Source organism: Carassius gibelio, chromosome A9 (assembly GCF_023724105.1).
Source record: "Carassius gibelio isolate Cgi1373 ecotype wild population from Czech Republic chromosome A9, carGib1.2-hapl.c, whole genome shotgun sequence".
In the NCBI taxonomy this organism is placed as follows: Eukaryota; Metazoa; Chordata; class Actinopteri; order Cypriniformes; family Cyprinidae; genus Carassius; species Carassius gibelio.
In genome coordinates, this window is record NC_068379.1 from 17,268,028 (window position 1) to 17,291,087 (window position 23,060).

Below are 23,060 nucleotides of genomic sequence, written 5' to 3' on the forward strand. Positions count from 1 at the left end.
GAGAAAAGCAATCCTTTTGTTATTGAGAGGACGGAAGGATTTCTTGAGGCCTTTGGCTCTTTTGTAATCACATCCAGACTCTGTTTGATTATGATATGTAAGCTATCGCATCACTGAAATCCCTAAAGTGGCTTATGGTCTTATAGGTGACATTTGCGGATGTGCTGGCCTGTGTGTTGTCAATACACTGCCTGCTCACCAACAGTTATTTAATGCAGAGATATGTTACATACACAAGACCGATTGTTTAGAGTAGCATTTAGCCCCAGCAACCATAAAAACCCCAAATTACTATAATATATATATATTTTTTTACCTATAGTCATTGCACAGCTAAACAAATTTGTGGCTTGGGGTAAATTATTTTCATGACTTTCATTCAGTCATGTTCAAAATGAAAGACAATGCAAAGATGCACTGGGGTGAAAAGTCATGACTCCGTCAACCCTGTCCCAGCAAGCCACTGTGTTAGTCACATGACCTCAGAAGGCTCACTTATGTTTAAGTGGCTTGCAGTGTCGTTGTATTAATCTTCAAACAGGATGCATTTACAAGTTTTTCCGTATTTTTGTCCGTAATCTTTCATGAATCTGCTGAAGGGATGTATTGTACTTGAACACACTCTCAAATGTATGATAGATGTTTTAGTTATAAGTGCTAATAGAATGTTATTGTGTTTTATCCTAGATTTATTTTGGGAAAAATGTTCTCTGTTACATGAAATTGTATGATCTGGCAAACAGTGCTGTCAATGTCTTATTAATTAATAATTGAACTTATTGAACTAACATGTTTACAAATTTCTGCATTTAATCATTATGTATATTCCATAATAAGAGATCTTCCAGCTATTGAAGAAATTCAAGCTTGAAGTACATTATCTTTAATGTAAGTCCATACTTTGCACAGCTCCAGCTATCGGCATTCATGCAACTCAAATATGCATCATGAATGTTGCTTTGTTTATACAAAAAAAATCTGCCAACACTTACCCCTTCTTCAATTAATTACATGCAAATAATGCAATAATTTTTCAAATTCATTCTTTTTTATTGACAACACTAGTAGCAATATATTCCCGTGCAACAATAGATTATCTATAAAAAGGAGTCATCTGAAGCAAGTAATTTTTGTCTTTATATTTTTTTAAATGATGTGCTTCTTAAAGACCTGTTATAATGATAAAAAATGTAACCTTTAACACTTTTCCGTATTAATAATTTAATTGTATGACATTTCTTCTCAGGTATCTTTGTGAGTTTTGTGAGCTCAGAGAACATGTTTGGTGGCGAGCATCTTTTAGCACCCTGCCCATATGGGTGATGATGTGGGGGATGTGGGGGAGCCACCAATAAATATATTTCCACATTTAAACAACGGATACGTCGATCAAAGAGCCAGATCCCTGAGACAGGTACCAATTACTCTCCGGATCAGATATTTACCATGAAGCTATTCCTGCCTTTGTGTGCCTTTCATATTGCAGACAGTTTAAGGAAAGGCTGTCTTTGATCAGACTGATAAGCCATGTTGTATGCCAGCACACGCATGCACATTCTAACACGCTGTGGCACACACACACTAGCGCATGCTAAAATGCACTCAGTGCCACATGTGCAGCCATTTAGCAGCTGAGTGTTTACGGGGGATCCAGATGAGTTTCAAACAGGGCACGCTGCTCGGCAGACTTTGATGGCTTACAGCTTTAACCTGCTCTCATCACATTTTTAGAGTAAAAATGGTTGGAAATGTCGTTGAAACGTTTGCTTTGGTTTAAGGGTCTTTAGAGATGGCGTGGGCTGAGCAGGCTGGAACTGCTGCCGCATGCCAACTCCTGGAGTCACGCATCTTCGACATGGAGCTCAATGTGGAATATTTCAGGAAAAAAGTTACTTTTTGTTTACCACTGAATCATTTTTAAAATTGCAGTTCTTAAAAAAAAAAACAACGACAACAAAAACCACACCTGTATAGCTCCTGTATAGCTAATAAAACAAGCTTAGTAGAGCCATAAAGTCGGTAGCTATAGTGACTGATTCCATATCCCCCCACCACAATTTTTTTTTTTTTTTTTTGACAGAGCTTAACGCATTGTTCACATCTTCATTTTTTTCTCTTAACCTCCCCCTCCCCATCATGTTGACGATTGCTCCTACAGGACACAGGGATTACAATCCAGCACGGTGGGAGTCAGATTAAAGGAAAAATATCCTAATGCAGACAGACATGTTCAAGTTTAATAGAGTTTCTCAGTTTGTGCCACACCTATTCTGACCACTTTTTTCAGATGAAATTGTTATTTTTGAAATTGTACACATTGGCTGACACGTAGCATCAAGTCATTTTCTTGTCCCAGGTTATGGTCTGTACCACATTGCAGTTGTTGTTGTTCTCCTGATGGATTGCATGCTGATTTGAGAGCTCATTTCTTGGAGTGGGCATGCTAATCTGATGGAGGAGGATGGGTTATAGGGCCATGGAGTACACAAGTGGGTCAGATGTGCAGTTTTGCATCCTGTTATGACCTGCAAACCTTTCCAAGAGGGGAGTCTGAGTCAAAGAGTCGAGCAAAGCTAGACCCAATATATGTTTTCCATATAAAATTATTCACTGATGACAGGGTAAATCATGCACAGTCAAGAGCATATTCCAACCAGCAGAATAGAATGGCACATTAATATGATATGCACATGTTTTATGTATTTTGTGTGTTTGATGCCCAGGAGATCTCATTTGGTGGCTTCTCCAATGATCCCGACTGCTCTGCTGGTTATCAGAGACCAGTTCGCATTCTTCAGATCATTCCTTCCAAAATGGACTTTGAAGTCAGTGTTCCATAAGGAGACATTGGTCTCAGGGCGGCTGAGCTCTGGGATGTGCTGGACCTGAATGGAATAAAAGTCAGCACTGGTAATAAGACGACTTTAAAATAATAATAATAATAATAATAATAATAATAATAATAATAATAATAATATTCAGTAGAAGGTTGATTATCACAAAAATATGGTAGACACTTACAAAAGAAGTGAATAGGGATGATTTTTAGAGTTTAAAAGCAGAAATGTGAAGTTTATTTTATAAAAGCACTTTTATTTTATAAAAGCCCAAGATTTTTTTCTTAAAACATATGTATTGTTTCAGCTATGTATTTATTTATTTTTTATTTTTTACAGCATCTAAATGTAAAATAATTTAATCACTTAAAATCACATTAACATGCATATTGTTTATATCTCATGTGTTTACTATTTCAACAGTGTTTTTTTTTTTTTTTTTTTTTTTTTACATTTTATGCATAATCCAGATTTTTTCCTTTTCAATAAAAATAGAGAAGAGCCAGTTATTTTTGTGGTGATCAAAATTATGATCGAACTTAACTAGTATTGAACCTGGAATATTCCATTAACAGCTCTTAAACATACCTCTTACTGACATGTTCCACTCTATGATGTTATGGTCGAAAATTAAGGAGACTTTATTTGGCATCAGGGTGTACCCAGGGGTCCCAGCGAGTAAAGTTGGAGGACGAGTAAGCCTATCGGCCCAGTATGTGCTCCGAGGGGCAGCCGTGGCACTGTGCCATGGGTTCAAACACGCAGGGTAAATATTTGCTTTTCTTTGGTAGGCCGACTTCACGGAGGTCATTCGTCTGACATTCCCTTGGCATCTGCCACTCTTTGTTGTTACAGTTGGCATTTTTGGCACAGGAAAGGTGGTGGGGCTGCAAAACGGTCACCTGGAGAATGAAAGAGAGACTTAGGAGCAGAGCGGAAGCGTCGGAGCTGGCATTCACACAACTGTTCCATTTGAAATTCAAGTGAAGCCCGTAAAAATGCAGGAAATGGAGAAGAATGCATTTTGTCACTATAGGTCACCTCTCTCTTGTTTGTCAAAGCCTTTTATGTGGAAACACTTCGAAGAGGTTTTCGAAGTTACTCACTCTTTCTCATGTTCCAACTATAAGACCAATGTAATCCATCTTTTATTAAAACGATTTCACCCCTATCGCTACAATGAATTCATTTATTCTTCCGAATCATATTTGATATCCATAAAAAGGAAACGTCATCCTACCCAATTCTGGCCATCTCCTTGTGATCATCTGATGGTGTGCTGTATCAGCCTGTAGATGGTGCTGTGTTCCACTGATCTCCTTCTCATCCCTCTATCATCTTTCTACAATGAGTCCATTGTTTTCATATCCTGTCTCACCTCCTTTGCCCAAGATCCCCAACCGTCACTTATTCAACCCCCCCCCCCCCCCCCCCCCCACCAACACCCTCACTCTCTCCCACTCGGTTTGACTATATTACTAGAATTGTCCCCCCTTCAAAATTCAAGATACATTTTGTCAGTCTTTTTAAACCCACCCAGCCAGGGCAGGCCGTGATTATGCCATCCGCTTGCTATCGTGGGCATTTTGAGGAGGAGGAGGAGGAAGACGGCGTACAACTCAAGTGCAGAGGAGGTGGAAAGGGAGGGGAAAGGCACATATACACAAACACACATTTCCCAAAGCACTCTTGGGGATTGGTGAAGGCCAAGAAATCTCTCTTCCTTGGAACACCTAATCCTTGGGTCGGGGCCAAGGACCACAATCTCTGTGCACAACTGACACTGGCCACCAGAGACACTTTAGGGTTTTTTAGGCGTGTCCTGTTCTCTCTCAGCTCACCGCAGCCAGGGCATGAAGCATGGGAGAAAGACTCGGCGGCCCAAAGAAAATAAATGATGTGGGGAAATACAATTTTGAAGCTTTTCATAGGTGCTCACAGCCATTTTTTCAATGAGAAAATCACAGTGTATGTTTTCGTGCCGATGTGTGTGTGTGTTTGAAAGGGGAAAAAAACTAAACAGAGAATGTGAAACGACAGTATGGAACGAGCCTTTGGGGAACTCAAGTGATAATTTAGGGAACTTGATTGTTTCGTGTAACTTATAGGCTTCTCAAGTTCCGATGAATCCTTGGGTTATATATGAAACGGGAACTGTTAGATTTGTTAAATGCAAATGCAAGCACAATTTACATTAAATATGCAAAGTGCTTGATTTGATCACATTTTTTTTATACTTCACATATACTCTTGCATTTAGTTTTTTTTAGGTTTGTTTTATGATGCAACATTTCCTCTGCTATGAAAATGTATCCTCTACAAATCATGGCTGTAACCAAAATGGTAAATAAAAAAATTAAAAATGGTAACAAATCACTCATGCATGCTTCTCGCTGGCTTTCAATCTTTCAACTGGCGTCTGCTCAAATAACACAAATAGTGAGTGACATGTTGCAGGTACTCTACTGCTGTCTGAGCATTTATACTCTAATGATGCACGTTTGTGGAGCTGGTTGGCATACGGCATGTAAATCTTCGACAGCTGTTGCATCCTGAAAGGCGTTGTGTGTTTACATAAGCGTAAATGCCACACTTCCCCTGGTTTTAAAAATGTAAACGTCGGACATGGCCAATTAGAAGCAGGAAAATCTGGAAATGTCAGGTGTGCACCTTTGACCTCACAGCAACCATTATTTCCTATTCACTCTTAAGAGTGATGTGAGTGAATTATATATAAACACACATATACACATAGACATACACTGAACAACATTATATATGCAACACTTTTGTTTTTGCCCCCATTTTCCATGAGCTGAACTGAAAGATCTAAGACTTTTTCTATGTACACAAAAGGCCTATTTCTCTCAAATATGGTTCACAAATCGGTCTAAATCTGTGTTAGTGAGCACTTCTCCTTTGTTGAGATAATCCATCCAAATACACATAGAGCAACTTGTGTTACTGTTTGTCATTCATGGTCATTTTTTTTACTTGGTTTGGTGAGGTGCACCAATGTAATTACTTGACAAAAAAGCTGGACAATAAGGTTTTTTTTTCATAGCTGATGTTAACATTGTAGAATAAACAATGACATGCTGAACTCTCGGACACTTTTGACCATTGGGTTGTGGTTTGAGATGCCGTGTGTTTCTTGACAATCAAGAATGCACATTTGAGGGTGCTCCTGTGGTTCACTCTGTAACCCTGCTCAACAACACATCACACCATATTAACCGAAACCTGACAAATGGCCAGAACAAAGTTCATCTACAAACTTTAAAATGAATAAAAACTGTGTGAGAAAAACAGTGCTTGTGGCTATTGGCAATCAAATAGATGGGCAATTAGCTTTGACATGTTTTTCCCACGATTTGATTGATATTTACATTATCATATTCTAATTGTCTGTTCATGCATACTTATTTAGATTACAAAATGAGAGGGCCTTATTGTGTTCATCTTAAAAATCATTTGCATAGATTACAATGTCACTAAGCAAATTATGTGCAGTCAGCTGAACATATGACTTGCTCTGACAGTGTCGGCGTTGTCAGAATGTGTACAGACAATCTGTGATATTAGTAAAGAGCAGTTGTCATTTGATTTCTGGTTTTCCTGGCTTGTTTATCTTACTTTCCACAGTAAAACCAGACTGTGTTACACGCAAGATGACTGAGCCTATTTGTATGTGGATCACAACACCAATTATTGATTGAATGATCGATGTTATCAGGTATCAGATATGTTCAATCTACAATCCTAAACAGGTAATTCTATCTTTTTTTATTTTTTGCACACTGTAATTATTCTATCAGATAGAGTGCATTTAATTTGACAGTACAATCTTGTACTAAAAGGTCATGAAACTGCCAGTTTTTTTAGAATCTGATTTGCCTAGGAAAAAGTTGATTTATGTACTGTAACCCTAATTGATTTAAATTGGGAAACACTATGATGGAAACAAACACAGTTGATGCAACAAACTGTGGCACAACTTCAAGTCCTTAAAAATATATATTTCGATTTAAAAAAGGGTAAAAAACTAACTGTTGCATTTAAAAATACACTTAAAAATAACTTGTCAAAAAATGCACCAGTTTTGCAGATCAGTTGAGTGTGATATGGGGATAGCAGTTCTTAGAGTTTGTTGGTATAATATCCCATTAATGACCTTTTCATTCAAGGCCACAGGAAAAGTTCTTTTAAGTTCATGATGATGCACAAGGGCCATTTCCTCAAACAGATGCTGGGGTCACGAGGGCTCGAGTTGAAGGCCATGAATGTTTTGATAGAGGAAAAGGCTTAAGACTGAACCACTGTCACTTTCTCTTCGGGTAAATAAAGCACATTATTTTTTAGTTGTGAGTAAGGTGGGAGGTAAAATGTTGAGGAATTTTAAATATTTTGTTTTCACATAAGATAATTCCATTTCACCTAAAACCCCCAATGCACCAGGCCTGCAAAACCTGTGATTTTACCATGCCAGCAGACCCTAAACTCTCCCACATAAGAATAAATACACATGCAAGGAGCTGTGGGGAGATATGTCAGGAACCGTTAGGTCAGGACGCTCCCAGCAGGCCTGTCGTCTGAGTAAGGTAATCTGCCATGGACCTGATTGCTTACTTCAGCTGCTCAGTGCTGACCAAACACTTCATATTACAGCAACAAATACTTCCACCCCTGGGGAGACACAGTCGGCTGGGACTGAATTAACTCCCATCATCCACTTAAGCACATTTAATTGCCTTTTGCCATATTTAGCTTCCTGCAAAGTTTTAAGCACACATGAACTAATTGTAGAGTCTAATGAAATTAGAGAAATATTTGCACATTCCTCAGAGTTTTCCTTACTTTGAGATTCTATAAAATATAGCTTCATGCTTTAGCTTAAACATATACTCTCATTCATATATATATATTTTAAAGACATTCATGCTTTTGTTCAGCAAGAACTAATTAAATAAGTATTTTTAAATCAGTTTCAAATAAATGCTGTTCCTTTGAACTTCTATTCATCAAAGATTATATATAAATAGATATATTTTTTTGTATTTACATTATAAACTGCAAAAGTTCCCCTTATGTGTGAATACAATTGTAATTATAATAATAATAATAAACATTGCAGTTGGAATACAAGTGGAAGTTAAACAAGACAAATAAAACTAAAGACTAAAATATTTTCAGTTAATTGCCCAACATATTATATATCACTGAATCTATTTATAGATATATTAATCACATAATGAGTGTCCTCTGAGAGTGATGCTGATTCAGCAGGACTTTTGTATGCATTGACCTCTATGTGATGAGAATCTGACACAGTCCACACTAATTCATCAAAGACATATATATATACATATAGGAAAGCGAGGTGCTGTTTTTCATGCGGTAATTCTAGAGGACAGATGCCATAGTGTATGTGCTAAAAGAGGGGTAATTCTGAATTTTAAACAGAGGCCAGTGTATGCTTCAGGCTGCATTCAAATTTATGAAGATTGCTGTCAAAGCGATATTACTCATATTTGAGTTTTTCAAGGGGCCTATTCACGTCATATGTATGCATGTCTTATTAGGTAGCAGTGCAACCTGAAAGGTTAGCGCGTAGCATTAGAAATGAATTGCACAAGGCTACCGGGCTTGTATCTTTTAACACAGTGTGAAGGCATCAAGTAGAATCTGGTGAGTCAGTGACCCATAAGAACTCTGTAGTTATGGGGGAGGATAGATTTATGGTAATGCTTAACAGATCCATTTGTATTGGGGGAGATATCACTATTAATAACAGGAAGAACTAAAATATATCTGTGGACTAACTAGAAACACTGCATTTTGTACTCGACCCTATAATACTTCAAGCACAATTCCCACCCACATGTTCCTGTAATTTTCAGTAATTTTCACGTTTACAAATTATTCCAAAAAATTTGCATCTGAAACAAATGAGAATTAATGTTTACAATTTAAATTTGCTACTTTAGATAATATAAAAATGTGTATATTTTAAAAACTATTTAACCAAAAAATAACTAAGTAAAAAGATCACCTTGTGTGCTAAAATGCCATTTGAAAATGTTTTTTAAAAAATCTAATTTTCTTCCACTTTTGATGTAAACAAGTTTGCCTCAGACAGACAACTTATATATGGTGCCATTTATGTGTGCATGATTTCCCATAGGTATAAATTATCATATATTATGAATCATCAAAAAACCTGCCTATCGCCTCTAATTGTTACTACCAAGTTGTCAGCACTAATGTAAACTAAATAATGTGTCAAACTTGAAAATTTTTTTTATGGTCCTAGGACACAATCTTCAGGATGCAGCATGTAACCCCCCACCCCCCCCCAAAAAAAACATGCAAATTTGATGACTTTTAGTGTTTTTTTAAGGGAACTCTACAAACACAAGTCAAGTGAGAACATTTGCTTCTTGTTCCCATGAGGCCTGTGTCTCTCAGTCCCTAATCAGACAGGTTTCGACAAACGCAGTTCCTTTGTTGATAATGTGGGGTAATTAACACAAATGACTGCTAGTGGAGTCTCTGCCTCGCAGATCTTACAGGACTGGCCCCTGGTGCGATTGTAATCATTCCTAATAGTGAAATGAAGGCCTGTGCTTGTTCATGTGTTTTTCATCAGAGCATGATGAGCTACCTTTAAGGCCCAAGATTGGATGCAGTAATTTGGCATAATAAGGCTGTAACTTTGTGGTAAAGGTTTGTGAGAGCAGTGGCTTTTCTTTGAGGGAAACATAGCTTACCTCAGCAGAGGCAGTTGTGGTTGTGTAATCGAGCACTCAAAAAAAATGACAATCATATTTTTTTCAACCATAGTCTACAACAGCCTGAAATTATGTTTGGTAGAGATTTGTTGACATATGTATATATTTTCACCCTGTTAAAATATTGTTAGACAGCTATGCTACTACAAGTAGATATTGTAGTATCAGGGTCACCATACACTATTATAGATGAGATCATACATGACCATGGTTTATTGTATATTATATTAATCTTTGAAATATATATTATATAAAAATCTTGTATTCTTAATCTTTGATAAAGATTTAGATGCATATGTGTGTATATTTATTTATCACAATTATTGTGATATTGAGTTATTTCTATAAATCAAATGAATTTGAAAGAATAATATATAATTCATACAAAAATATCTAAATATTTATGTAGTTAGGGTTAGGGCAGGGCTAACCCTAAAACAAAAAAGCAAACTACTGTAACAGGTAACACTTTACATTAAGGTTCCATTAGTTAACATTAATTAAATTTTCTAATATTAACTAACAATGAGCGATGCATTTTTTATTTATACCGTATATTTATATTTATATTTATACCGTATTTATTATTCTTTGATAACACTGGGTAAAACTAACATTTAAAACTTTTGATTTCAATGTATTAGTAAATGTTGTAATTTATTATGTATTAGTAAAAGTATTTTTCATTGTAAATTCATGTTACTAATGTAGTAGACTAATGGAACCTTATCGTAAAATTTTACCCTGTAACAAACTAAATCATACTGTACAAATGACTTTTTTCACCTTCATCTCCCTCCGGTTTTGTTCATTTACATGAGACTTAACTTTTGTTTCCCTCTTTGACTTTGTGCGTTTTGCACAACATTCTTCACCAAATGTTTAAAAATAATCTAACCTCTGATTAGAGTCACCTCTTCCCTTTTAATTTCCTCATGAAACTATGAGAGAGGGAACTAAGGTTGAGCCAAGAGTGGCCTGTCGCAATCCAGTAGGCCGAACGATGTACCTGGCAAAGTCTGAGTGCAGAGATCTGGGCAGTGAATCATGCTGATAAAGCAGTTGGGTTTTCGTGGAGGCTGAACCTTAACTGGAATGCTGCCTTTGAGTTTCTCAATACAGAAACACAAAAGAAGCAGTTTCACCTCTCCTTTTACCTCATTTGAGGACAGTGGTGAAGAAAGTACAAGGATTGCAAAAGAAAAACTAGAGGGAGGGTTAGGGAGGGTTGCTTAAGAAACTGTCTCAGAAAGACATGATACCTGTGGTTTAGATACCATGCCTGTGAGAGTTTGAAAGTAAAATTTGACAATTAAAATAAATGATTAATTACTGATTAACAAGCAGATATTTAACATAGTAGAAATGAAAGACACTTGTGGTGTGCTTTGAGTTGTTGAGTTAATAGACCAAGCATATGTGACGTTATCTCAAATTAAAAATTACAGTCTGAATGGTTCATGCATTTTAAATAAATATTTAGCTATCTGATCATAAAAAAAAAGAATGTGTAAATGCACATGGTTATTTAAGCTATCTATCTATCTATCTATCTATCTATCTATCTATCTATCTATCTATCTATCTATCTATCTATCTATCTATCTGTCTATCTGTCTGTCTGTCTGTCTGTCTGTCTGTCTGTCTGTCTGTCTATCTATATAGGCATACATTATACCATATTGTAAGGGAAACAGGTCAATTTAGCTCAAAGGGAATCATTTAAGATTTTAAAGGGAATTTGAACAGAATCACTGTTTTACGGCTAGTCACGGAGACGCCCTGCGATTCAGTGAACTAGCCGTTTAACATCAAATCTGCGCTGGATACTAATATCCAAACTATAGTGAAAACACTATTAATTAGCACAGTAACAAGATCGGCAGTTTAAGACATTAACTTTAAGCACAAAACACAAGATACTTCTCTTTTCAATATGAATAAGGCTTTATTAGATAAATCTAAGACATATAAACTAATCTAACACATAAACGCACACACACACACATTCACACAAGTTGCAGGAAGGTCGAAAGTTAGGGAAAGATGAGTTTAAGAGAATGGAAATATGGAATTCCAAGTTTACAGCAATACATTAAATTGCATAGACATGAACAACCATCAATCACGTAATTAGCGCTCGCATTGAGTTCCTCAATGGGGTTAAAATTATATTAGATACACCAGCACAACAAATATCTGGGAATACTTTGCCTTCGTTTGCTGTGAAAGGGACTCCAGTTGAAAGGGGTATCCCGGTGTCGCTGATTGGCTGGAAGTTCAGTTGGCTGAAGTGACGTCTTGGGGAGCCCGTGCTTGGGCGTTGGCTGAAGCTGGAGTTGTGTGGCTGGTTGGAGTTCAAACGCGCAGACGAGGTCGACGTTACAAAACTTAACTCAGAACACGAAACTCTCAAACGGAAAAGAAAAGAAATAAAGTTTGACGAGACTAGGTTGTGTTCCTTCTCATCGTGGCATAGTAGCAGCAGGCAGGCACGCTGGAACCGCGCTCAAAGAACAATGATGACTAACCGCATGGCTAGATGCTACAAGCTAAAGCTAGGTAGCAAGGCTACAAGCTAAAAGCTAAGAGCAGGCATGACTAATAGCATGACTGATAGCACGAGCAAGGCTGGAACTAAAAGCAGAAAAAGCAAAGCATGACTGATATCCAAAGTATTTAAACTTCCTTGTGGGCCACCCCTCAAATGTTGCCTTGACCAATCAGATATGGTCTTGGGGTGGGTATCATAAATCATTTGTTTATCTTACCAAGCATGTGGTTCTTGCCTCACAGGGTCTGATTTTGGACATGATTCCTATAACACGATTATGATATATTTTACAAATAAATGATTGTCAGGACAATATCAAGCAAGAAAATTCGATTACATCAATACTAGACATGACTATGTATCCTATAGTTATCAAAAGACATACACAATAAGTGATTATACATGATAGTCAAATGTGTGGGTTACACATAAATGAATATGGAGTTAAGCAATGGAATGATTCATTCATAAGTCTTTTTTGAGTTCTGGTCCATATCTATGTACAAGAAGCAGTTTCTTTGCCATTCTCTGGCAAAGGGATGTTCTGTGAAGACAGAGGTTTAAAGCCCTTCCCCCTTAGGAATTTCAGTCTGGTTCTGCCTGATGGGGGAAGTCAGTGCAAGTATTTAACATGATCTCCTGGGTTTACATGTGATGTCCAGCGTTGCATTTCAATCACGAACAATAAATTTGACAATCTCTTCTTCGAATTAAAATTGTTAATAATTGTTCTATTGGTGTTAATGTTGAAAGCTGTTGTGTGAACAAGTTGGTTGGTTGGTTATCTTGCTTGGTTCTTGTGGCACTAGAACCGATTTATGACTTCCTGAGGAGTTCGGCTCTCGTTTCAATGCACACAGCTCTGAAAGACTTTTTGATTTGTCTGGTTTGACTCATTTCTGCTACAATATATATAAAGTGTAAAAAGACTTTTTAGGGGAACTTCGAACTGCATCCTCTAGGGGTAGCTATGGGAAACTCCTCGTTGTGACCCATGTCTAAAGCATTAATTGAAAAACACCAACAACATGTTGGCTGGCGATAGCCCATTACGTCACTACCAGTACCACTATAGTGTAAATAGGCTCCGGGAGAACACATCATCCTCTTCTTTGTCTTCACTGACTGTTTTGTTTGAAGCATGCATTTTGAACGTGGTAAGAGCGATCTTTATTATATCATGGTGAGCACTAGCAAAACGTTTAGAGGATGTGTGCATCCATGTCATCATTATTTGACAACTGGTGACACACACAATCTCTGCATTCTTTGTTTGGGTGAAGAACATGCATACAGTGTCCTTGGGGGGGGGGGGGGGGGGGGCAATTTACTTGCATTGTGAGCGTTTTCTGCTCTCATTTGTCTCTCTTTTCGAGGAAAGAGGTGCAGACATCTCCTTCCCATGGTTTAGGACCTGCTGCTACTGAGGCACTGAGGAGAATGAGCTTGTGGGGATCACAGGTGGATCTGGCAGATGCGTTTAAAGAGGGGCTTTCCTTAACATTGTCTGATCCGGGGGCCAGTGCTCTGCTGGGTTCAGACCAGGAAGAGCCAGAGATGTCTGAGGATGGTGAATAAGCTGAGACTGAGCCTTCCCAATCCTCCATACAGAGATCAAGAAGGAATGTAAGAGGCCGTTTTCCTCATTCATCTATCGATTTCAGTATACGTGTTGCACCAATATTGGCCCGCAGTAGTCCTCTCTTAATACTCTCTCTATGCCATCTAAGCCCTTTCAGGATACATCCCGCTTAAATGGCAGGGCATACGCAGCAGCAGGTCAGGCTGTGGCTTCATTGGACATGATGGCGGTGCTCCAGGCATATCAGCCTGATCTACTGAAAGACCTGGATAAAGGCAAGGGCCATTCTTCTGATGAGGTAGCTGAGCTGCACCACATCACAGATCTCACTCTCCATGGGCAGTTCTATGGTGACTATGGTAGTAATGGAGAGACATCTGTGGGAGAACCTGGCAGATATTGAGAAGAAAGAAAAGGGCTTTCTTCTTGATGCTCCGTTTTCACCTTCCAAACTTTTCAGTACTTCCATCAGGATAGTGGTCTGGGAGTTCAGGAAGGCAAAAGGTACACTCACCGGCCTTCAAATCCTTCATTCCACAAATGTCCGGGTGTGAGCCCGAACATCAGAGGGGTTCTGGTCCGTCTCGTTCTGAGGATCAGAGATGGGCACAGAGGGCTAGTGTTGTGACTCGCATTCCTCCACCACCTGCAGGTAGGGGTAGGAAGAATTGCAGGTCAAAAGAAGGTAGGCAAGGCCTAAGGGATGTGATCCAGACAAGGTGTAAGTGCTTTCATCCAGATCAGAGTGATACTTGAGTATCTACTCATTCCCTTTGGAGGTTTTACATCTGCCCTTATCTAAGTTTAATGTAGCAATGTTGTTGCTCAGTTTTTTTAAGATCAGTTTTAATCGTGTAACTGTTCAAAACAGATTTGAACAGAGAAATAAAGTGTTACTACGCGCAAGACGAGAGATGAGTAAAGAAAACACAGTAGTTATTAAAACAATCACCTTTTATTTCAATATATGAACACAGAAAACTGCTGTTAACAGGTTAATATATGGTTTACTGTTATATGAGTAGTAAAATAATGGCAACTTACTCTGATGAACACGAAACTCCTCTGAGTAGCTCTGAATATCTCTGAGTGCTGTGTCTTCTTCTTGTTTGACAGGTGTCAATGTTAAAGCTCAATACTGCCACCTGGGTGCTCAACCAGGTACTGGTTCAGGAGTGTTTACATGTGGTGGTATCATAAGAGAACTGTTCATTTTAAATATTGTGGTTATCACTAATACTGGTATATCGTCACACCCTAAATTAACATGATATCGATAATTGTTGCTTTGAATATCATGGTTATCGTCAATACCGGTGTATCGCGACAGTCCTAACATCCGGCTAAGTCACCCTGAGGGGCTTCCTGTTTACCAGGATACCCCTTCTTGCTGAGGCATCGAGCGGGAAGTAAAGGACGAGGCATTCCCCATAGCGACCCCTAGAGTACGCAGTGTGTTGTTCCCTACTCAGGGAACCATGGTAACATAAGTAACCTGAGACAGTTTCTATGTACACAAAAGGCCTATTTCTCTTAAATATTGTTCACAAATCTGTCTTAATTTCTGTTAGTGAGCACTTCTCTTTTTCTGAGATAATCCATCCACCTCACAGGTGTGGCATATCATTTACATTTACATTTAATCATTTAGCAGACGCTTTTATCCCAAGCGACTTACAAATGAGAACTTCAAGATGCTGATTTGAGAATTTGGCAGTACATCCAACCGGCCTCACATCCGCAGACCACATGTAACCACACCAGCCCAGGACCTCCACAACCACCATCTTCACTTCCAAGATCGTCTTAGACCAGCCACCTGGACAGCTGCTGCAACAATTGCTTTGCACAACCAAAGAATTTCTCCACAAACTGTCAGCAACTATGCTCGTCATCCTCATCGAGGTCTCAACCAGACTACAGTTGGTGTTCCCCGAGGTGGTGAAGTAGATATGGAGAATGTTTGGCCAGGCTCAGGTGGACCTCTTTGCGACTCAGGAGACATCGCAGTTTCCCTTCTCGTTCTCTCTAGTTCATCCAGCTAACCTGGGACTGGACACTATGGTGCAGACTTGGCAAAGGCTTCGTCTGTACGACGGGACGAGGTTCAGCTGTTATTTGTGGCCCCATTCTGGTCGGGCCAATTTTGGTTCTCAGATCTGATCTCACTCCTCAATGGCTCTTCATGGGAGATTCCAGTCAGGAGAGATCTACTCTCACAGGCACAGGGTATGATAATTCACCCAGCCCATAGCATCTGGTCTCTCAACCGAGGTTGTTGAGACCATCCTCCAATCCAGTGATCCCTCAATGAGGAAACTGTATTCCATGATGTGGAAACTTTTCACCTCATGTTGCAGAGACTGACAGCTTGACCCTGCTAGCTGCAGGGTTAACCCACTCTGCCTTAAAAGTTAACGTGGCAGCCATTGTGGCCAACCATGTACCCCTTGGTGGCCAGTCAGTGGGCAGACAACCCCTAGTGGCACGTTTCCTCCACAATGCGCTGAGGCCTATAAGCCTAGAGATATCAACCTCCTCCATTGGTTTCAAGCGTTTGATCCCAAAGTGTGTCTGAAAAATAAGGTAATATGTTTAATAAAAAAAATAATAATACAGCAGATTATACCATAATCGTTGCCTGGGTTGTATATGTATGTGTGGGGCAAAGTGGGGTGAGACCTTTTTGGGGTAGGGGCTTGTTATTAGCTAATTATTTTGAAGAGTGCTCAAGAAATTGTTTTGAAATTTTAATTGCAAACGTTTATACATTTAACACAAAGTAGAAAAATCGACTTCACTTTGGCCAACTGAGCTCATTTCATTCATTTTCAAACATTATATTATCACATAGTTTTTATTTTTATTTTTCATGACACTGTATGAATGAGACTTAATGTGTATTAAAACATATAGTCAGCTTAGCATCCAAAAGCTTAAAAACATCCACATGAAAAAATGCAGCACATAACAACAGTTGCAATCAATTAAGATGCATGAATTGAATATAAGCAATGCATGAAACAAATAGGCCTTAACTGGTCTTAGGAGTCAAATTAGATAATTTCATAATGGTAAAAAAGAGAAGTGCTGCCATTACAAGTTTGATTCATTTTAATTATTTGCACTGACCATCTGCAGTAATCTCACAGATCTGTAACTTATCCTAACATGTGATTCTAGCTATGCCACACTCCAGCTGGTGGACTTCTTTTGACTGGTTTAGATGAAAATATGGACCTCTGTACTGTAAGTTAGCTATGCTGTTTTATCTTCGCATGTGGAAGAGGATGTGTGTAATACAATTTTAAATAAAATTTTGCATGCACATTTTCAAGTGTGAAAAGTCCGCCTCTTTGACACATGGTGTCTTTGAGGCGCTAGCTGACTTTTCCCCCCCGTTTCTCAGAAATACTTGAGATGTGAGGTGACAGGAAGGCGAGAGGTAATCACTCAGGCAAGAAGTGTGGATTGAAAAAACTCGCTCGTTGACTGACAGTTCAAAACCCAAATGGCAGACTTTCAAGCATTCTCTATAGATTCAGTAATTCACACTATTATTTATTTTTGTTTTTATATTTTTATGTTTTTGAAAAGAGATATTATGCATTTTACATAAAGGTCAGCCTCACTGCTGTGTGCCAATGCGGTGTTTGTACAAATCTTTATTAAACCTCAATCAGAGTATGATTTTTCCATAAGAGAATACATTTGTGGATGGGTATTGCTCAACATGAGCAGGTGGAGTTCTAGCCAGAGGCATGCTGCCATGCTGACCCCCAGTAGGGATTAACATTGCACCTGCTTTACAGGAAATGGAGGGGGAGGATTTAAAATGGGAATGGGGGAAGAAGAGGCGAGCACCTGTGGATGTGGGTGACTCCGGAAGCAGAGGGAAACCCTTAGGATTAAACTCCATCTGCTCCTGGTTACACTCCCCTCTCTGGAACCGCTATTAACTTTGACTTTGACTTCCAGCTTTGTTGAAAGGAGTTACGAGGAAAATAACTTTTTTTGTGACATATTTGCACCACAGCTCTGATATTTAAATGCACATTTCAGATTATGAAATAGAGTATTTATTATTGAATATGTGGTATGTTTGAAATTTGAATGATACATAAATAAATGTACACAATTAAAGTAGTAAAAAGAGTATACATTTCAAGAGTGATTTAAAAAAAAGCTTAAGATCACTTTACAATAAATCATTCAGTCAATTAATCAGCCTACTAACCAAAATTTAGTATTAGTAGTAATAATAATTTGAATAAAAATGAACTAAGTAAATTGTTGTAGTGGCTTTACAAAGCTCTAGGTTGCTTTAATCAACATACTGTACATTCAATTAACCAACAAATGATATAATAATTAATAATATTAAATTTTATTTCAGCTTGTTGCAAGGCAACACTGAAATAAACATTTATTTTTATATTTATACTTTATCTCAAGTAATGTTTATCATAAAATAAACCATTATAAAATATTACTAGAAGTAAAATAACCCTGCCATCAGATCTATTCATATCCATTCATATCATCTAGATATTAAATTGCTTACTGTGATGCATCCTTATCACCACATCATCCAAATTCCAAAAACAAGGACATCTCTGGATTGAAATTTTGATCATAAAATGATGGATCAAAGTTGTCAACCATAGAATGTTGTTCTCTCTCCATATTTGGAGCATCGCCTGTTCCTAACTATCCCAAGTTGGACAGCTTAACGATGCTGTTACTCTTCAGTTGGATCTGAGTCTCATGGCCCAGTGCGAGTCCCAGTCCTGCATTGTGGGTGTTGTCCCATTCTGCAAACATCATCCAATTCATCACTTTATACATTCCACAAAAATTTGGAACAGATTTGGAAATAGTTTTATTCTCCATCTCCTCCATTTTGTATCTGGATGCCTTGCAAAGTCTGGGTTCCGTCCAGTTTGGATATCTGGGATGTCTTCTTCACATGCATCGCGCTTGTATAATCAAAGTCTGAAGCTGATAAAGGTAAAATGCAATACATTTTTGGCTGTGACCTGTCGATCTTCACAGATATGGTCTGGGTCTGTGCCATTTCCAATGCTCAGTGGGCTGTCTCTCTTCAGCCAAAGCCAAAGCAGTTGTAAAACCAAAGGAGTGTGCTATCAAATGAGCCTGACAGGGGCCTGATAAAAACAATTTTTGCCAGGGAGAAAAACTGAGACTTGGCTAAGCACACATAACTAATGTAGGTCTTGCATCTTACGCTCCAGGATTTTAGATTTCTCGCTGCTACCCTTGGCAGATGGATCACTCGTGTTCACATAGGCAAAGGACCTCCGAAAGAGCAACAATGTCTGCCAAACTGCTCACAGCTCAGTTTAAGGAAAACAGTCCAAAACTGTACTGAAACTCATTTCTTCCCCCTGGGCTGTTAGTCAGGACCTGAAGTTGTGTCAACTTTCGGGAGATTTTTGAAGAAAAAAAAAAAAAAATCACTACAAATTTTGCCACTACTGTCTCTGGCCAACATTTGATTGAACTTCATGTATTTTCATGAGACTTAAGTTTGGGGCATGCAGCCTCCTTCCAGTCAGGACCGTGACTCTTGTAAACAAAGTGAGCGGGGATTAAACTCAGTCTTGAAATCTGTGATGGACTTGAGCTTGAGTTTTCAATATCAACACACTTATTATTAGCATCGCAAACAAAAAGTGTTTGTTTGCTCATCTGATAAAATTGAAACTCGATCTGTTGAAAGCGTAAGGAAAATCGGTGTATAATTCACAGAGGCATTCGAAAGTTCAGAGTGCTAAATGTGATCTCTTTTTTGGTAATGAGTAAATGAAGATGTTTGTTTTTCAGAACAATTGTAGAGACAGATGCTCGCTCCGTCTGTGTGTTTGACACTCGGCATGGAATCTGTAGTCTCTCTTTCTTTTTAACCATTTCACCAGTTGCAGCATGGGCTTTTAAGATTCACAAGTATTCCCTCCAGAATCCATTAATCATTTAATCCCGGTATCGGCGCCTCTCCTGTATGAACATCTTGCTTTAGGTACTTTTATTCCTTGTAATAAAACTTTAATGTGGTTTCCTCTATATATTCAAGTTCAGGCATCAATATTTCCTTCTTTAAATACTTAATGCACAGCCTGCTTCATATCTTTCAACTTTTAAACACGAAGAGTGCAGAAGTCGCTGGCTCAGATGTCTAACTCACTGAAATACTTTCATGCTAAAGATCAGATATTGAGTATAATCATAAGTATAATCACATATCTGCTGCAAAAATAGTCCCTTCACCTGCAGGCTGAGGATTCACATTGATGGATCTGCTGGTTCTGGAGTTATTTGGCAGCGTATTTGCGGATGTGGCCTGTGGCATTCAAAATGTTCTTATAGGTTTGCTGTGAAGATAATCCATCATTCAAGAGCACAAAGGGCCCTGCTGGGACTCACCCCTAGAAAACTCTCAATCCAATTATGCATGTGAGAACAGTCTTAACTGTGGGCTTGTTGTTTTTTCTTCTGCGGAAGAAAATGTATGAGTTGATTTCTTTTTAGTTTAAATAATAATTTACAAATAACATGAATGGGCTATAGCCTCACAGATGGGCAGGTCCGTCGCTAGTGGGATGAAAGGTGGTGATGATTATAGGAGCCCATGGCTGAGGAGGGGCCTGACCTGACCATGTTTTGCTTACATGCTTTTTTTTTCTTTAATTGCTAATTCAACATTTTTACAACACAGACTGAACAAAATTAAGCATTGCTTGGTAATTGTTCAACAAAGTATTGATAGTTGTGTAAATTTTGTCATACTAACAGTTGTCTGAAGTTTTGGTTGATTGTAAACCATTAAATATCTTTCTATCAAAGTTGGCTGACATTATCAAGATTATTCTTTTTCTGACACAGTTTAACTCTAAGTTCTTGTCATATTTTATTACCGATTTCTAAACTATAGCAAATAAACTGCGATAATGTAAGAAATGTTGAAGGTGTCTGAATAAATTTTGGTTTGACTGTATATTTTATTTTAAAATGAAGATTATTCAGTGTTATTTTTTTTATTTTATTACTCGGTTTCTGTACCTGGACACCTACAAACTTGAAAAAAAACAAAAACAAAAACAAAAAAAATAAAACGTTAACAGTGTAAATTTGCACAAATAAATAAATAGAATGAACATACATTTTAAACCATTTCAAACAGGGCCCACTGGTACTCCGGGACCCCGCTAACCCCAGCTATGGCCCTGCAGATGGGTATAGAGGCTGTGGTAAAAATAAAGTAAAACAATATTTTATGAAATACTATTACAATGTAATTTATATATAACTAATTTCTATTTCAATAAATCTTAAAATGTAATTGATTCCTGTGATGGCAAAGCTGAATTTTCATCAGCCATTACTCCAGTCTTCAATGTCACGTGATCCTTTAGAAATCTAAGAAAGCTTTAGATTTTACACTAAGGTTCAATTAGTTGCATTATTTCATGAAATAACTAACAATAAATAATAATGAACATTTCAGTAGAGAATTCATTAACTTAATGTTAATTTCTGCATATACATTTTTCAAGAAAGTTGCATGGAAGAACATCAACAATGAACAACATTAATGAACATTAACCTATATTAATTCATTTTGTTAAAAATGGTTGTTCGTTTTTAGTTTGATACCTAATTAAATAATTTTAACAAACTGAATATTGTAGTGTAATGTTTTTTCTTGTTTTAAGAATAAACCTCTCTAAATTGTATAGAAATACTCGCTATTTCTCAGCGACTTTGTCTCATTCAGTCAGATTCTATAAAAAGCAGTTTGATGAATTCTCAGGAATGAACAGAATCTTCCGTCAAGCTGAGTTTAGGTAAGTAATCACACCTAATCAAGAATTAAAATGAAGTAATTAACTGCCCAAGGAGAGCTCAGTGCAGGTCATGAGCAGAGCATTACCATTCATTAACAAATTATACCTTGTGTTCACATCATGTATATTTATGCCTCAGGTGTAATTGTATAGGACACACCACCATTTGCCCCATGTTTGACTGGGCGGGTAAAAGTTACGGAGCGTGTAATTTGCAGCTTAACAACAAATTACATAACCACTTATCCCACTCCACCATCCCTGTAACACGACAGGTAGAGCCTGCAGCTGTCGGCCGCCTCCTGCGTCTCAGCCTGCCGATGCTGGGAAGCGCTTTTCATGCCTCATTGAAACAAAGACATTGTGGATGACATGTTTCACCTGGCACGCGTCAGAGTCTGGCAGACAGCCGTGGCCAGTACACCTGAGGCCAGCACTCCTGGATCACTTGCTCTCTCTCTCTCCGTCTCTCTCTCACTGGCTTGCTCTGTATTTGATCTAATGTGACATCTTGAGGGAATACCCAGCATGCTGTTATGTCTGGTCTATTACCGGCTGAGTGCCTCAGGTTTACCTCTGTGACTGTGTGTGTGCGTGTGTGTGTGTGAGTGTGTTATCTTGTGCAGTATTTTTATCTACTGTACATCCAAGTAGCAGAACTGACCGTTTTTCCTGCCCTGTGCAGTTCTATGTTTAGTTTTTACACCTCATATAATATTTGAAAATTAATGTATTCATATTTATGTGTATTGTATTTATTTTTATTGTACTAAATGTTATAGTTATATACTTTATAATATATATCCCTTTACAATTATTTGTTATATTAAGGAGATAATTATGATAAATTATTAAAGATATAAATATAGCATTTAGTATCTAAAAAATACAGAAATATAACATGTAGTACTGAAAAAAAAATATAAGGCCATTCTATTATGCAATTAAAGTAATTAAAGAAATGCCTCCACCCCTCACAGTTTGGTGACGGTGACCTTTGACCCTTGTTGTGTGTGTCCACAGGTTATAATAATCTCTTCTCATCGTTTCAATAATTCTTTTGAGCCAATGTGTATTGGAATGGCTGATGGCTAATGAATCAGATCTTCAGACTGGCAGCAGATAAGAGAGTCTGTAATAAAGGAAGTTTGAAGAAAAACATGAGTGGTCGGAACGTTTGGCAAGACAAATGTTAGACAACATGTTACATCTGAAGCGTTCAAAAAGAAAATTATGAAAGGCTAAGATTTTTTTTTTCCTTCATAATATCCTACTGTCCACCGCAAAATGCTTCAGTTCACAAAGATAATTAGAGCTGAGTGAGAAGAAGCAAATATATCCACAAAACCCCTCAAGAATATATAAACACAAACATAATAATATTATATAATATAATATATAATATATATATATATATATATATATATATAT

General features: G+C 37.8%; 1 long non-coding RNA gene across 1 annotated transcript; it reads right to left on the reverse strand.

Moving 5' to 3' along the window:
- Positions 1–911: 911 nt before the first annotated feature.
- On the reverse strand, positions 912–4,238 carry LOC128020327 (uncharacterized). The gene is made up of 3 exons (XR_008185350.1): positions 4,078–4,238; positions 3,426–3,739; positions 912–2,885 (listed from the first exon to the last, which is right to left on the reverse strand). It is a non-coding gene; the product is annotated as an uncharacterized LOC128020327 (long non-coding RNA).
- Positions 4,239–23,060: the final 18,822 nt, after the last annotated feature.